Source organism: Harpia harpyja, chromosome 9 (assembly GCF_026419915.1).
Source record: "Harpia harpyja isolate bHarHar1 chromosome 9, bHarHar1 primary haplotype, whole genome shotgun sequence".
NCBI classification, from domain to species: domain Eukaryota; kingdom Metazoa; phylum Chordata; class Aves; order Accipitriformes; family Accipitridae; genus Harpia; species Harpia harpyja.
The window spans coordinates 34,273,589-34,291,373 of record NC_068948.1 but is presented as its reverse complement, the minus strand read 5'-3'; the positions used below and the strand labels follow the sequence as shown (position 1 = coordinate 34,291,373).

At 42.6% G+C, this 17,785-nt stretch overlaps 1 protein-coding gene across 11 annotated transcripts in view; it reads left to right on the top strand.

Moving 5' to 3' along the window:
- Positions 1-17,785, top strand: part of PITPNM2 (phosphatidylinositol transfer protein membrane associated 2) — a 143,730-nt gene that overhangs the window by 12,441 nt on the left and 113,504 nt on the right. For 10 of the 11 annotated variants that reach the window (XM_052795337.1, XM_052795338.1, XM_052795339.1 and 7 more), the window contains exon 2: positions 4,361-4,460. The gene's annotated coding sequence lies outside the window, so the exon portion shown is untranslated. Of the gene's footprint in view, positions 1-847; positions 966-4,360; positions 4,461-17,785 lie in introns of those variants that run through there. The other variant, XM_052795335.1, reaches the window with a different exon arrangement.

The window sequence follows — 17,785 nt, the reverse complement described above, 5'->3', positions numbered from 1 at the left end:
TGGCACCTCTTTCTCCTTGCAAAATGTATTTGCATGTGAATCTGTCTACTAATAGCTGTGGTCTTCTTTCACATCCTTGGGTGATGAGCTATCATGCTGCTCCAAAGCCAAATGTGGCCTTTGTATGGGTTCAGTTCTGAGCCCCTCCGATGCCCAGAGACTTTCTTGGAGAGATGCTTCCCTGAAAGCCTTTCGAGAAAGGGAGGAAGTTTGTAGTGCTCATCTTTGCAAATCACCCGTAATAAAAATATTCTTCTAGCCTTTTGGGAACTCTTGCATTAACTCACGTTTCTCAATGTTTTTGTTGCGTTGCTTTTTCCCCGTGGTTTGCTTTGGACAAATGTGTCCCTTGTTTAATGTTGCTGAAGTTTCCCATGCTTCAGTAGTATAATTTTAAAACAGAAGCAGTTTTAACTGTGTATTTGATTACCACTTACCACAAAATGTTTCTGAAATGCAGACAGAGATCAATCTAGAAGAGGCTTAAAACTGACAGGTTTTGAGTAAAAAGTTTGTATTGGTAATCTGTTCTCACACCTAAAAATAAGTAAATTAAGAGTAGCATCAGTGAGGCCTCTGCATACTGCAGTGACTTTAAAAAGTGATGACTTGGAATACAGTTGAGGTGAATTGTGCATGATTATTCCAGAAAACAAGTTTTATAAGTATGTCATAATGTCCTAGACTACATTAATTATCTATTACTTTCAGTGTTTACTGTAGAGAAAATGCTGGTGTTTATGTTTTCCCAAAGGTAATGCTTTCAGTTTCTATTGTTCAGAAATGTTTTTGCTTTTAATCACTTTTGATTTCAGTACTGTTAGCAAGTGTGTAGAGCGCCCTGTCTTTCTGTTTGGAATAATTGTTTCAGACTTGCTGTCACTGAAAATAAGAAGTTTTGTCATCCTTCCCCAATCTACAAAAAAGGAAAAAACCCAACCCTGAAACAAAAAAGAATAAAGCAGGTAGGAAGATTGATTTTCTTAAATTAAGGTGTCTGCTGTTCCAGGTTTGCATAGCTACCCAGTGAGGTTTTCAAGATTGCCCCCACAGTGGGTCAGCTGAACACTGAAACTCTTTCTGAAACCGTGGGTCCAGGCCCCTGCTAATTCCGAGAACTGCACTCTGCTCTGCAAAACCAGTGAAATGGAGCAGGGCTCTGGGCCGACTCCATTTTTTAAAATTTATTTACTTAAGTGTAGGTTATGGTGGATGTTCCTTTTGGGAGGATGTTGTCTGGCACATCCAGCATGTATAGAAACTTGCCTAGTTTGTGAAAACAAATGTAGAATGGATATTGACGAATCCTGATGCACTTGATGAGTGAATTGTTGTATAACATTTAAAAAGTGACAAGACTCAATCAGACTAGATGTATATTGCATTAAAAAACTATGTAGATATAATTAATCCTTTTAAAAAAGAAAGGTAATGTGAGGATTCTTGTGTACTTGCAGATCAGTATGGTAGAATGGCTAAAAGGACTAATAAGGCATTTGCTTTCCTGGAAGAGCATTTAAAAGTTCAAATGCAAAGCAAGATTAAAATGTTATATTTGAATATATTTCCATCATACAGATTTGAATAGGTGATTTAGAGAGAAGATCCTTTGGGCTTTAAATCATCACATTGTGTATAACAGTAGGGGAAGAAATACTTTAAATTTCCCTTTATGAAAAAAAAATTTACTTAAAGGATTCCTTAAGAATTTAGTGGGTTAATTCTGCCCCAAAGCGCGTGCACAAATTCTTGGCACGGGTTTCTATCTCTCAAATCATCAGATATTTTTCTTCAGTTGATTTCAAGTTGTAATTTTAAAAGTAGTAATGATTTTCACTGTTAATTTTGTTGTAAGCCTGCAGAGTCCATTTTATTTATGACCTGGTCTTGACTGTATTAATATTAGCAACAAGAGTGATAGTCAATAGAAGAAAACTAAGATTCAGCTTTGTAGCACATTGCAGTCATATTTGGGTGACATCAAGGAATGGCATCCAGTGAGTGTGTAAGACAACTGCATCTATGTATGTGTATTACAAATACTGAATTGTAGCTCATCCTGGATAGTTGGATAGGGTTGGCTGTTCATACTTGGTGCTTTCAACTCTCAAAGTGCCTGGCAAAGCTAAGCAAATGCTGTAATACCATTGTGGGGCAGGAGTGTTTCCTCTGCTGCGCAGATGAGGATGTGAATGTGTGGTGGCTGCTTTGAGACCACAGTGGAAAGCTGTACGTGAGCCAGACCTGGCACATGGGAATCCCTTGTCTTTGAAACTCAGATCAGACTCTTAAACCGTGGGACTACAGAATGGACCTGTAGTTTCTGGCTCAGATAGATCCACATCTAATAGTTGCATCCCAGAAGGTTTTGAGATAGGTTAAGCGACTCGATGCCCAACACTTTCAACTTTTATTTTTTTAAACCCTGCCTGGGAAAGCAGAAGTGGTGTTTGGGCTCCTTGCGACTGGCTCAGCTGTGAATCAGCAAATGACGTTAATAAGCATTTGTGGACTAAATATATTTTTAAGCTGTCTGGCTGCTTGCTCTTGGTGAGATCTCTGAGATTAATGGTCCTGAAATGTTACTCGCATTTGCTCTTCCTCCAGGATGAATCTGACCTGTGCAAGCACTATTATTTTTTAAAATTGCTGTGCAAGAAGGTACAAGAGTAAAGAGCGGTTACTTTTTTAAAAATTGTTGGTAAGACATAAATCTGTCTGTTAACTGAAGCAGGGTATTGTAGCTAAAGGTATCAGTGGCTTTTCCAAGCATTTCAGGTCCTTTGGTGCAGGGGGTGGAGTGTGTTGGTGTTTTATTTATTTTTTGTATAACCCTTTCATTGTGGGTGCTGGTCTTAAGGCTTGGATCCAGGTCCTAATCGAGGAGATGCTTTTTTTGTGTGGACGTGGACCCAGATTTGCATGTTCTGGTGCAAAATGCAGCTCCTGCTACAGGGAAGGACAACTCTGCCCTTCCTGACCCAAAGGGGAAAGAAATATTTCTGCTGCCGGGGAGTTCAGCGAGTTAAAGGCAGCTTTAATCTGAGCGGGTGGTTTTCAGGAGTGCATGTGCGAGCTGCTGAGGCCGTCCTCCCCCCAGGAACAGGCAAGCTATCTTCTGATCTCCGTCGGCTTCCTGAAGCCGTGCTGGCTGCCGGTGGGTCACTTGTCAGGGGAACGGCTGCAAGTACTCCAGCCTTCCCTTCTCCGTCCGCCCTGTTAGACCTTGCACTACCGAGAGCCGTTGCTCTGTTCTGGCTGTCACTCGGAGGACAGCAGGGACAGAGAAACCAAAAAATTAAAGACGACCTAAAGGAACTTGAATATACTTGGGGAGATCTAAGAAGACAGGTGAGTGATGGCTGGGAGCAGGGACCACATGTGTGTGCCCTAAAGTGCAGACTAGATGCTTTAAAAGCAGCATTAAAAACAGTTTCCAGTGGTTGGAGGTAATGATGAGACTCTGCCTGAAGGAATCTTAGAAAGGCAACGGGCCGCATGGCGTAGCGAAGCAAACTACATAAGCTGCTTGGCAGGTAACGGTTACAAGTTCCTTCTGGCCCTCAGCTCTCCTGACAAAAATCAGCCTTGGGGAAAAACAGGTAGCTGATGGCTGGAAAACGAAGTACAAAGGGGCTGCCTGGGATTGACATTTCCCGAGCTGTGTGGGAAGGGAGCTGGATCTGTCCTCCTGGGTGCTGCTGGTTCATGGCCCGTGTCTTTGCCATTCCTCGGGCCTGGCTGCTCTGTCCTCTGTGGCAGCCATGGGAGGTGCCTTCTCCTCATCCTCCTCCAGGTGTGGAAGGACTTGTGGGGTTTATAAAGGCAGCTCCCGCTCTGTTTCCACCCTTGAATGTGGGATCCTGCCTGGTCTCTGGGGAGCTGTCTGGAAGAACGCTGCAATGGGATGTTTTTTGTCTGTGATGTCCCCTTCGTGGAAATTGTTCAACATCCTATTTAAAAGGGAAATGCTTTGGGGGGAAGTTATAGTGTTGTACAGAGAAAGCACATGAGAGTGGTCAGTGCAATGTGTGTGTGTGTGTGTTTTCTTGTGTCTCTCTCTCTTTTTTTTTTTTTTTTTAAATTTCCATGAGTTAGAGATGACGATGACTCATGGCTTGGAATGCACTTTAAATCCCTGAGGTGCTCATTGCCGCCTACTATCACGTATTGAATTTCTGACATACCGGAGGGATGTCTGCAGAGAAACTCTGATGTGCAATTATAAAATGTTGTAGCTTTATGTTGTTTGCATAGGAGCCATTAGCATGAGGTAACTGTGAAAATAATGCAGCTTTATTCTTGCTGTTGATTTCCCATGGGCATGGCAGTTAAGCAACTGTGTTTTATCTTTCTCTAGAATGTTGACACATGTGGACCAACAGTGACATCCTTTTACAGCAATGCTGTCTTTACTCCCCCCTGGATTCAGAAGCATCTAGAGAGATTTTTTGCAGAAGGTAGGTTCTGGCATTTCAGCTGGATGGCTGTTCTTTTTCTTCTGTATTAGAAAAAAACATTGAGATGTTACTAGGGAGAATGGCAATGAGTCTGACGGATACTAGCTTGCTGCTGGTGAGAGAGGGGTTTAACCTTAGCTTGGGTTCCACTTTAATAGATGCTCAGGGGGAAATGTGATAAAATGGACTGTGGAAGAATGGCTGTATGAGTTGCCTTTAAGAAGGGCTTGGCAGTCACAGGACATGGTTATCTTAAATTGCATAGACATGTATATTGGTAATAAACGTATTTTAAAGAAAACTCAGGCTCCCCACCTTTTTCTGCTTAGTCAGCATCCTTGTTTATTGAAAACTTTCAAATAAATAAATTAAAAGGGAGAATGGCTGCATAGGATATGCAATTAACATAAATTTTTTGTGTATATTTAAATCTTGTGTGGGTCTTTTCCCCCAAAAGATCTTAAACTTGTTGCATTTTATTTGTGTTGAAATAAACAGTGTGCAGCCTTTGGTGCTACCATAAAACTGTTGTTAATTTCTACCTTTTTTTGCCCTCTGAACTTTTAATTTGCTTTACATTGCCAAGAGGATTGACATGCAGAACTTCCCCGGTAAAGAGTGTAGATTGGGAAGCAAGTCCCCTGTGGTGTGTTTTAACAAGTAAATGTTAAGAGATTTTATGGATGTATGTACCTGCTACTCCCTTATGCTGTAACCTTTGGAGTGTTGCTTGTGGGTTCACTGTGTATGTGTCCAGCTCCCACCAAACCTCTTCTCTGTGAATTCTGGAAATGTGCATCAGTGTTAAATCTGCCTACAAAATTAGTGGCTGAACAGGAGTTTTTCAATAGCTTGGGTGTCAGCCTTTAGACTGACTGTATAGTTTTGCATCTTCTTATTTTCTTCCTGTATGTTCCTCACCATTCATTTTTTTTTTCCCCCTCTATCAGAAAGGGTGTTTTTAACTCTTAACCCCACCAAATGTTTCTCTGTGGTATAGCTGCTCTGTGTTTTTGCTGCTGGATGCTAAAACTCAAAAATTGCTGTTTTTTGCTTTAAGGGCAACGAATTGCTGGGAAGAACAGAGAAAGGATAAATGAGTTTGGGTCTGAGACTGTTCACTTACCAGACTGAAATGTATTTTCAGTTTCTCCACATCTATACCTTGGGGTTGCAGCAGTTACACTGAAACCACAGTGACACCAGCTCTGTATTAACATGCAATATCTTTACCAGAAATCCTTGAAAACTAAGAGTGATTTGAATACCTTAATTATCTCCTGTCGGGAAATTGACTCCAAATGAATTCATCGCCATTCCCCATGTTGATTCCCTTCCTGAAGCCTCTCTCTTCAGGATTAGCAGAGCCAAGGGCCAGCCTGGGTAGGCTGCTCCCAGTGCTGCGGCTTGTCCCTCTGTGGGATACCTGATTTCCTCGGGAGAGAGCCTGGCAGCTTCCCTTCTGCCCACCGCAGCTCTCTGAAGGAGCTGTGGACAGGTCTCTCTGGGAACAAAAGCTGCTGTCACCAGCTTTAATAGAGGAGTTCATGCTCACAGAGGCATTAATTGCCATGTGAATTTGTGCTCCTGTGCTAAGGGAGAACATCTATGCCCCAAGAGCTTTGCCTCCCTTGCTTTAGATCATGCACTCCCCATTTGCTTCCCCGTAGGCCATTGTAGAGGAGAGTGTGTTTCTCTGAATTAGTGGTAACAGCAAAGAAGAAATGCAATCCTTAGCAATGTTTTAGGGTCTGCTTTGCCCTGAGGCTGTGGCTCTACTCATTTCACTTGCCTGAAGGACTTAACAGGGCTGACAATCCTTGGTAAGAGATGTGCCCAAGTGGTCATTAATTTCCTGGGCAGGTGAGGGGAAACTGCCTTCAGAATTGTATTCATAGCAAAATGAATCCATGCAGCTTGCGTCACTAGAGAGCAAGTAACGTCCGTGGATTGGCAGGTAAGGAATGTAGAGAGAAAAATGGGTTTTAAACCTTGTCAGGGAATGCAGCATTCATGAAAACAAAAAGCTGAATAGCAATGTCCAGGAAAATGCTGTAGGCATCGGATAATTTTGCCCTCTATCCTGCCAGCATCCCTGCGCAGCCCTTTGTTTTTCCAAACCTGGAGGCTTTGAATACAAACTGCTGGGCAGAGCGAAAATAATGGGAGGAGGATCCTCTGCAAGTCATACCTGGGAGTATTTTGCATAGAATTATTTCAAAATCTAGGAAAGTGTTCTCAATCCCTGGTGCAAGGAGGAAGGCAGAGCAGAATCTGAGGGGCACGTGTGCAAGCTGTAAATGCCTGTGATGTTCAAAGCATGGCTGTGGGACCTTGGCAAGAAGCCAGCGGGTGAAGCAGTGTGACAGGGGGAGATGGAGGATGCTGATGCAGAATGAGGAGGTACCTGCTGCTCTGTCCCTCAGAGTCCTCACTCCTAGCTGTCCAGGGGCACTGCACTGCCTTTTTGTGTTTCCACTGGTCGTGCAGCTGCAGAAGCCTGGTTGGGATGAGGAGAGAGCGTTTCCCTCTGTGAGAAGAGGAAGAGACTGACATTGGGCAGGAGGCTAATATATAGGAGAGGGGAAAGTAGATGAGGTGAAAGCAGGTGGAATTACAGGGTGCCTTAGCCTGAGAAGATGTGAGGCAGGCTGGGGTCAGAGGTCTTGTGCACTGGAGAAGTGGTGTCCCCTCTAAACAATTTGTGTACATCACTGAAGGAATGTATGGTGTCCTGTCAAAAGGAAGCACAGGTTTGCTTTGCAATTGGTTCCTTCTGATGCCCTTTTAGCACTCCCTGCTTTGCCTGCAGCACCTGTGCCACATTGTGCTGTGATTTTTAGGTACTTCTCCATCCCTGGCTGTGTAATGTGACAAGCTTTTCCCCTTCCATAGCCCTGTGCCCTTTTATATGGACACAAAGTGGGGCTTAATCTTCCTTTTTCTGCATCCTGTACTTACCAGGGGACTTACTGTGTGACCTGTGACATGAGAATTGTACCCTTTGTAAGGGGTGAGTTTATGGAAACCGACTGGATGCAGAGAATCTATCCTTGTGTTGGATCCTTCACAGACTATACTGCAAAACACTTTACAGTGAGTTAGATCAAGGTGATAACACTGCAGAGAGCTGGGTGATGGCTGCTTATGTATTGGCAGGGAGAGGAACCCTGTCTGGCAGCGTAACGGAGCAGTACAATTGTGGCATTCCCTTATCTCAGTGTCTAAAGGTTGTGGGTTAGTGTGGCACTTGTTAAAGCGCCAGACAGGGAGAAGGGGGAGCTGCTGATTGGTAAGGGAGGGGGAATGGGTTCTCATAAAGGTAGGAGATAATCACAGGTAAACTGAGTTAGACCTGACAGTCTAGGACATAAATGTTTGGAAAGGTGAAGAAGGATCCTTTTTCAGAAAAGGTAGTCTCCTGTATAGTCTGATACTATGAAATTTCTAGTGGAACTATTGGTGAGTTTTTCTTTCGGTTGTTTTCCTCCTTTTACAATAGAAACACTAGACATGAGGAACTGTTTGGACATACGTATTTAACTGGGAGGAAGGAGCTGTGACACTGGTGTGGTTGTAACCACAAACTAACTGACAGTTTCCTGCTGCAAGTAACTTTCTATAGATCTAAACCTCGTTCATTTGTGTTTGTCTGCACAGTTTAAATATCTGAGGAAGATTCCACTGCTTCTAGGCTTCTTGTTTTTGACAGAGTCTTTGTTGTTGTAATTTGGGGGGTGGTGGTATGAAGAGAGGTCATTACAGCACTTGTACAAATTCAGGTGAAGTCCAGAAGGTTTCCGTATTTTACAATCTTGTATAATGTAAAAGCCAAGAAGTAGCCCCACTAAATGTGTCAGACTGGTTTTGCAATTACACTTGCATGTACAAAGCTCTGTTTATTTCTGGGGAGAAAGGATGTAATCACGTGAACCTGTGTGGCTGAGACCTCTTCATCCGATATTTCCATGGCATCATTACTTGTTTCTAACTCTCCTACCTCCTCCCCTTCCTTCTCTTCTGTGATGTGTTAAATATCATGGCTGCGAAAATGAGGGCACGTTTTTCCCTGCTGTTCCCATTCCAGCTGGAAAACTTGGACAGATCCTTCCCTTGTGGTTTGTGACACTGTAAATAAAGGCTTGGGAGGTCACACGTTTTCCATCTCAAGTTATTTTGATTCCAGTGCTGGAATGGGGGGGGAGGGAGGAGAGAAATAAAAATAAAAAAAAAAAAACCCAAAAAACAAACCCGCAAACTGTTCTGGCTTATTGTGGGAAAAAGAACTCATTAATGCAAAGTGAAAACAACTGGAGAAAAGGCCTTTGCAAAGAAGACTTAGTCTTTGACTAGAGCTGAGACTTGGAGAATTAGGGTCAAAGATTTCAAAGGAATCTTCCATTAAGCTTTGAAATAAGTTATCTACAAAGTAGAGGCCCTGAACACCAAGCTCTTGTGATCTGGTGCTGTTCTTGGATGGTTCTGAAAAATTTGCTGTCTAGCTTTAAAGGCATATTGGTGTGACTCTATAAGCGTATTGGTGAGTAATTTTACCTATGTTCATATGAATATGGTTACTCATGTGCTTAAATGTCAGTTAAGTGGGCTTTTAAATACGGAGTTGAGAAATTCTGGTCATAGGTCTCACTGCCTGTGATGCATCTTGTGGTTTGGCTAGCCTGAGTCGCTGCTTACAGCCCAGGGCAGTACCTGATGGTTTGTGGCACGGTGAGTGGAAAACACACATGCACGCTTGCTCAAGATAAATAATACAGTTCAACTTCTGAAAATTGGCACAGAATCGTGATGTGTTGTGGTAGTTGTTAACTGCTGTTCTTCGTGGCTGGTGCCCTACATCTGGCAGGCTTGGTCTCCTCAGCTGCATCCCTTTTCATGTTCGTGTTTGAGACTTTGAATAGTCACAGAAAACACTGTTTAGGTTTAAACTTGTATTTCATGGTTTTGGTATTTGTATAATTGTGTTTTGGATTTACTAAGAAATGAGCTCAGAACAAGGTCCATTTGGCTTTACTACTGGGTGGTGATATGCAGAGTATGATTAATATTGGCTTACAGTGGAGAAAAAACTAACAGTTACTGGCAACTGTGTTGCTTACTTTTGTTGAGGTTTGAAGAGGCCTTTTCCTGGTAAAGATTTTTTTGTTATTTTTTTTGTCAAAACAGGATACAAAATGTGAATATAATTTGTCACTACAGAACTCACATTGTACCTTGACACTACAGAAGTATTTCTTTTTCCATAAACTGTTATATTTATAAATGTACAGCAGGAAAAAGAGAGAAACATTCCACATCTAGATGTTAATCTCTGTACAGTATAGTCTTTTGATTCAATAACTTTTCTTTTCTTCCTTGATCTTCTTTTGTGGGTTTTTTTTTTTCTTTAATGGGCACATGACATATGGACATAAAAAATAATGGCCCAATTTCACCCCTGCTGTAGCTCATTGACGTCATTAAAGCTACAGCAGGGATGACTTGGCCCAGATTCTTTAAAAATAAGACCTGATGAACAACCCCTCATGGAAAAGCTCTGTAGAGAAGGTTGTCCTGAGCATAGCAGAGAGCAGATGCTATGCAATTCACCGTGACATTCGATAAAATTCCCATTAGCACTGTTCCTGTGAAATGGAGGTAGGACCCTTCCTGGAGGAGACAGCAAGGCATGTGCTTGCAGACCTGCTTTTACCATACCTTAACAGTGTGATGGAAAGGGGCAATTAATGAAGTGAGAGAAGGCCACTTAAAGTAGAGGCAGATCTGGGTGGAGACCTGACTTTCTTGGAAGTTGTCAGAGATGTTTTCTCTGCCTGAGGATTGGGCTTGCGTGTGGTGAGCCAAAAGATGGAAACCGTGGTAGAAATGATGTGTGAAAAACTGTGGCCTTGAGCAGATTTTTAGGAAGGCGGTTTGTATCTCTTGTCTTTTTGTACTCTTTCCTTGCTGCTGCCCAGAGGTAGTGTTCTCTGCAATGTTGAAGTGTTGTCACACAAGGATTAGCCATCTGAACACAGCAGCTCTCTCTTCCCTGACATAAAGGGGCACTCCCAGGTTCAGTATCTCAAGGTAGGTCTAAGGTGCAGCTGCTTTTGCAGGCCATATTGCCCTCTTTATAACTTGGCATAGAAATAGAATACAGGGAATAAAGGCGAAAGAGGGCAATACAAACCATGGTGAAAATAGTAGATTTGATCTTGACTTAAATGCTCAGTCTGAATTAAGCAGAAGGTCTGAACAACCTGAAAACAGAGGCAAATGTGAAAGGTTCTCAAGAGCTGTTGACTACTTTCTGTTTACTAAAATAGTGATAGCGATTCATGGATGGCGGTTCTGAAAATCTCCGCTAACTTAAGTAGTGTTTTGCTTACAGTTACTTATAACTGCAGGAAGAAACACCCTTTAAAGAGCAGTCAAAGCCCCAAAGCTGTATCTGTAGCGGGTGAATGCTTGGTCACTGTTTGTATAGCCAATATTCATTGCCTAGGGCATCTTTAATTTAACTGAATTCTTGGTTCTTGGTGGTAATAACTGTATCTGGCCAAGACAGGTTCTCTTGCAGTGAGTCCAAGAAATCAGATAGTTCTTTTTCTGATGCCAGACTCTTCTGGTCCACTGAATATAACTGCAAGAACACATAGTTCCCAAGAAGGAAATTGCTTACCGTGTTTTTGGTGACAGCTGAAGCTAACTTGGGGGAGGGAAAGATGGAGCGAATAGCACTCTTGTCTGCTTATGAGAGCATGTTCATTTTAAGAGAATTTAAGTCAGAAAGTTTTTTGCAGTCGAACGCCAGAATAGTGTCAAAGTGACATTGACTAGTATAAATAGTGAAGGGAGAATGAGATCTTTAATATATTAATATATATATTCAGTCCTTTGATTAGTCATCCAAAACTCTGCTGGTGAGACAGGGAAAGAAATCTGGGCTTAACCTGATAAATGTCCTTCTAATGGTAGAGAAAGTCAGAAAAACGGAGAATTTAATTCATGATATCCAGAGAGACCATGCAGCAGCTGGCAGCAGACTTCTAAGGAAAAGTATTAATGCTAGTGGAAATAGAGGGGGGAAAAGGTAACTGAAAACTTGGCAGCCTTAAGGGCTTTTGGAAGCAAAAGATATTTGATGTAATGCAGATAAGGGTGATGTTATCTTTTTTTTTTTATTGCATAGAATACACCCTTATCTGATGAAACTATCCTGCTTTGAGATTCTCTTTCCTTGTATTGTCTTCCTTCATCCATTTCAAGCTCCCCTATGTCATCGTGGTTGGACCTATTTAGGGTCTAATCCTACTTCCACTGAGGCCAAAAGCAAAACTTTATAGATTTGAAGAGAACCCACCCTAGGACTTCAGGTGGAACCCCCACCATCTCTCTCCAACCAGACTGATGAGCAGCATGGGTTGAATATTTATGCCAGATCCAATAAACGCTTGATTATTGGAGAGAAGGCTTGAAGAGAGGATTCTACCTGAGTAGGAGAATGTATGAAAATCCTTAAATTATATATCTTTTTGACTGACCCATAGCAGTTAATTTTCCAGAGGCCGGCTACCTTGTGATGGGTCTTAGTGGAGTACAGGAATGGTGAATTTCTGGGGTATATGGTATAGAGATCCTTGTCTTAATAATCAGAAGTGTTTCTTTTGGCTCAAAATATGATTTTCAGGAAGGTGTAAAATTGTTAATGGGCAGTGGCATCCCGTTATGTATGCACTTATACAGAGCACATACATCCCTCTAAATCAAGGCCAGCTTCCTTTCTGAAGGCTGAGTGGAGCACGTCTCATGCAGCACTCTGAGGCAGTGCTGGGAAATTACGTGCTACAGCCAAGTTTTGTTTTATGTCCTTTGAAACATCAGTGTGTGGATGTGCATATTGCACAAATGTCCCCAGGGTGTATGTAGGTTATCAGTGAGAGAACCTCGGCTGAGCCCTAGCACTAAAAGTGTTTTGGCGGGTGTGGCCACATGGTTGTGACCACTTCTGATTGCATCTCAGCTTTACAGCTTCAAGTGGAAACTGTCCAAAAAGTACCAGTTCTCACTGAGGCAGTATGTTCTGCAGTACAAGTTTGCGTTAGTCTCTGTGCATGGGCTTGCTGGCTGTGAGCGGAGAGAAAGATGCACCAACAGATGTATTGACAGACTCTCTCGTGTATCCATTTTGTTTATGAAGAATTATGAGTTGAAATCAATATGCAGATCAGGAGTGCTCTGAGTATCTAAAGAAAATCCTTTGACTGTCCTGTTTCTGCATCAGCCCAGCAGTTGTGTTTATTAAAAAAAAAAGGGGGGGGGAGTATGCAAATACCATATTTATTCAGATTAGAAAGGAATATGAGGATGGAGCCCTAGAGAAAAGGGGAACTGTTCAGTGCTGAAGGAGAATTTTCAATTTATTTGATTGGAAATTTTAATCTATTCTGGATGATTTAACTGTTAAGCTCTAGAGCAATAGGCTCACTTCAGCTCATTGCCTACTAAGTGCTTAGTTCTACTGGGTGCTCTTAAGTCCTATAGAGGCTGATAAGATTCAGCTATGTTCTTAAAAGCTCATGGAGAGTAACAAAGGATGAGGAAAGGGAAACTTTCTGACAGCACTACTCGTGTTTATAAAAGAACTGTCTAAGAAAATAACCTTGAAATTAATTTCAGCTATTCCCTTGATCAGTGACTCTAGTTTGGCCACTAATTCTTCTGTATGTAGCTAGAACACAATCTACCAATAAAAGTTCTTTTCTTTTTTATTATTTTGAGCTTTATTTTGATGAATTATGTTTCTAGGTAACTGTTGAAGGTTATTTCTGGGAAGTGCTGCCAGAACGCTTATTAACATGTGACTAGACCCAGGTAGAGTCCCTGTGGAAAATTTGGCTGTTCTGTGCATCCTCAGCGAGGGGCAGTGACTGTGCTGAAGTGTGCGAGTCCTCCCAGTTCCCTGCCCACGCTGGGCCTGGAAATAACTCTGTCAATAGTAGAAATGTCACAGCAGGAATGACTCGCTGGATGTGCCCAGTTCCGTTTATCTAAATTAGCCGTGATCTTGGATTTAACATGCTGTTTCATAGCTAAGATAAGAGGCACATGAATTAGATTATTGTTGGAAAAAAATAGAGGGGTGCTGTTATAAATACTTCTGTGAGAAGTTTAGCAGAACATTAGCAAGTCTTTTTATATTTATGAACAGCAGTGGTCAAAGCAGTATCCTGCAAAAGATGCTTTTCACATGATACGAACTCCAGTCATTAAAGAAGCATGAATCAGATTAAGAAGTGTCAGGTTTTTTTATTTGCCTTTGAGTCTTCAGATGTCAGTGCAAGCTTTAATCAGCCGCTGGGCTGTTGAGAAACTACCGTGTGAAATGGAAGTGGAGGATGTGGGCAGAGATGCTCCTGTCTGAGTGGCTTAGGGGCTCCCCAGCACCCTGGGAGGTAACTGCCCCACAGGTACTCACCCCTCAAGGATTATATGAGCACTCTTGTCCCTTTTGTGGCTACGTCAGCAGTAGCCAAGGGTGTCCCTGTGGTTTGTGGAGCTGAGGAGATGTTCAGTGGAGGGGCAGTCGCATGGATGGTGGAGGTGGGTGCCCAAGAGCACTCCTGCCTGTGCCTGAGACTCCTGGGTAAGAAAGCGCAGCACCTGAGCCTTAGCACAAATACTGCAAGTGTTGTGGTATCAATGGCTGGCAGCTGACTGTACTGACTGTACAGTCGCTTAGGCAGTTGGCTGATGCCACTCTTTGAGGTGGACTTTTTTTTAATGCTACTTCCTCTCCCTTCTGGTCATTTCCTCTGCAGGTGGAACAAAGTTCTTGAGCCATTTCTCTTTTGTTTCAAGTCAACCTTTTGGTCTGTGCTCCCCATTGCTTTGAGCACCCTACTGTGTTTTCTGGGGCTCAGGGAAGAAGCTCTGAGGGAGATACAGCTGTGACAAACATTAACATCTCAAATTTTTTTCCGTGTATACTTAATATGCAAAATGTCATCTGTTCGTAATTGATTTTGCTGTTTTATGTCGGAGGCAGCGATGAGCGGTTCTCTCCCTCCCTATGTTCTGAGGACATGGATGCCCAATTTTGGCCTGGCACCTGTGATCTCATTGTGAGGAGCCAGAAGCAGCAGGGCACGGAGGGTGTCCCTTCTCAAGGTTGTGGTGAGTAGAGCACTACTGCTCTGTAGAGCTGAACTTCCGATAACCTGGAGGGAAGGGACTGTCCCAGCACTGTGACTTTGCTGGAGGGACTTATTAATGCTCGTGTCTGGGTGGATGGCTGTTTTCTGCAGGTCGTGGTCAGGGATGAAGGCGTATTCCCCGGACAGGATGGCAGGAAGTTCAGGAGGTGGGATGGCAGGAAGCAGTTTCATGATCCTGAGCTACTGCTGGTGGAAAAACTGCCCTGGCTTTTAAATCTGCTCTTGTTCTGTGGTGGCGAGGCTTGTGTTTGATTTCGTGGTATGTTCAGTGCAGTACTTGCTGTCTCTCTAGACAGCTGTACTTAGTCTTATTGTTATCACCACAGCTGTTTACCAGTGATAAAGGACAAGCTGAAGAGGACTAGGATCCTGATACCTGGGAACTGGGCAACACTTTCATTTGGGTTTGTCTCTTGTAACAGAGAGAGTTGGCAGTATGTGGATCTGCTTCCTTGAAGACCTAAAATACACTTTTATTGACTCCTCAGGCTTTGTGAAATCATGATGGAAGAATGTAGCAAAACCATTGGGAAAGCTTCCCCTCCCCACTTCTTAGTGTTGTCTTAATAGCTGCCTCTTGTGAATTGAAATAGCTCCCTGTGCCATTCCCTTTTCCTTTTTTTAAATATAAGCTAGCCTGTATTATGAATAAATATGTTAACTTAATAGTACAGTTGCTTTAAATCAAGTGGCTCTGTTGTTGCCAAACCTCCCGTTGCTGGTAGCTCTGGGAGGTATTCTGCCCAGCAGAGACGTGTCGATATGCCGGTGTTGCATCTTCTGTGCTGTGGCCATCTGACATTGGTCTTCCTCTTGGAGAAAAGCAGGATTTGGGTAATTTACCTTACACTAACAGCCTTTCATAATTCTGCCTGCCATGCTAATTTAAGGGAAAGTGGCAATTCTCCAGCTCCTTTCACGAATGCCATCATACACACCCTGACTGTGCCACTTACCAGCTTTCCTTGCCTGCGGAGTCTGCCTCTCCCTCTACCGTACTGAAGCCTGGCATAAAAGTGGAGCTTGGGTGACTGCAGGCTGCCCACTGGTATTGACAGCCTTGAGTCTGAGCGAGTGCCGAGGTGTCTCTGGGCTATTCTCAACTAACCCCTGAGCCTAATGGATGCTCCTTCCTGACGTAAAAGCAGACGAGAAACTCTGGCCAGGGGCTAAGCTACATCAAGCTGCGCTTTCCGAGGTTACGCTGATTGCAGATCTCTCGTACATAAATCTTTCTGTATTAATAAATAAATGCTTGCAATAGTTGCTTTATTACAGTGCATGGAAGCTTTCAGAAAGAAAAATTTCCCGAATGAGCCATTTCTGCAGTCTCTGCTGACTTTTAAAGATTGGTATCATTAATTGAATTTTGCCTCGTCCATTAGAATGGAGTGTGCACTCTGTGCTTGCACGTACGGTTGGTGCACTTGAAAGAGTGTGGGAAGAGATAAAATATTCAGAGCTACCTGCATTGCTTCTGTGGCAGTCGGGTTACTGGGTTGTTTTGGAGAGAGTGGGCAACCTTTCAATGGGACTGTCTTATACTTGGGTCTTTGAGAGTGGGAAGGTTTCCCTGCTGAAGCTCATGTAGTGATTGTTGGTTGGCTGTAGAGACCTGGCTAGGTGTCTGCTGCTGACTCATTCTTCCTGCAAAATTTCTCTTAAACAAAAAATACATTGTCTATATGTTACAAGTAGCCAGGTTCTTCTTTCTACAGGGAATGATACTTGTTGGAAATTGATCTCACCTAATACAAAGCCTTGCAAATGTAATAATTAAGATCTACTGAATTTCCACACTTGATTGGTGGAGAGACAATAGCTTGTTATTTGAAACTGTGCTTTGTCTTTTGAAAACAATCTTAACAATGTTACATAAATGCTGTATTGCAGCCCGCCCTTATTAGCCACTGATTAGAGGGTCCTTTGTGAAGTGTTGTCGGTTTCTGACATAATTTAATTAATATGGAACCAGTAAAATTCCTATGGAAACAAAACATGAACAAATTTAATACCAGATAAATGTGTGTTCTAAGCTATGAAAGTGAACACAAAACTGTTTTCTTAACGGGACCGCTAGAAGAACAAACAAATCTGCAGAGACATAGTTGTATGCCTCAGCTAGAAATGTATGTTTGTGGATATAATTAAACTTTAGTTAATAACATATTGTCCTCAGTCTTGGCGAAGAACTGTATTTGGGCTGTGTCTACGTGTCCAAAGCATCTTTACTAGATTAACTTCTCCGTACAGCATGGTCTAGAGCTTTCAAAGCACTTGCAGCTCTTGGGTGGCTGCCTTGCATTTCAGCTCATTCCTTGCATAGCTCGGAGAGCATGCTGAACCCTTTCCTACAGACGGATGATGGAGAAATGGGCGACTGTCCCTGTCACTGACCTGCTGTAGGAGGCAGTGGGTGAGTTGGAGAGACAGTCTTCAATAGCAATGCATGAGGAAGGGTGAAGTGTGAAGGTGATGCTTCATGATTCACTTTTTGCATTGCAAATCCTAAGCAAGCTGTTTCCACTGATGCATTAAATGATTTATTATCTCTCAGAGCTTCTCTTCACCCTGGAAAAAAACCAAAAGATGATCAGTGTTTTTTAAAGCTCTGTGCTGAGCATTATATGATTAAGTTGTAATTTTGAAGTGACACATTTGGGCATATAATTTTCAAGACCATCTTTGGTTTCGGGGATCATAAATACTGGTTCCAGCTGTAATGAAGTGCTGTGCTACTTACTATGTTCCTATCATTGTGTGTGTCTTTTGTTTTAAATTATTGAATCACAATGGCTATGGGCATAATAATGTGGTTGTTTTATGTCATGGAACAGGGGAAAATAATTTTATTTAGTAGGAATAATGTAATTGTAAGATGCCTCTGGGTTTGAGTTGAAGGGGGAGGTGGTGCAGGTGGCTGGCAAGACAGTGCTGTTCTCTTGATGATTTTCTGCAGCAAATTCCACTGCCGTGGAGTGGCAGCGTATTTGTTTTTAATGGAACAACTTGTGAGCAACCACTGGGATGTTTATGATGACAAGGAAAGCACGAGAAAAATAGAGACTATAAAATCCCACTCGTTAAGGGTAGCAACATGGGTAATTG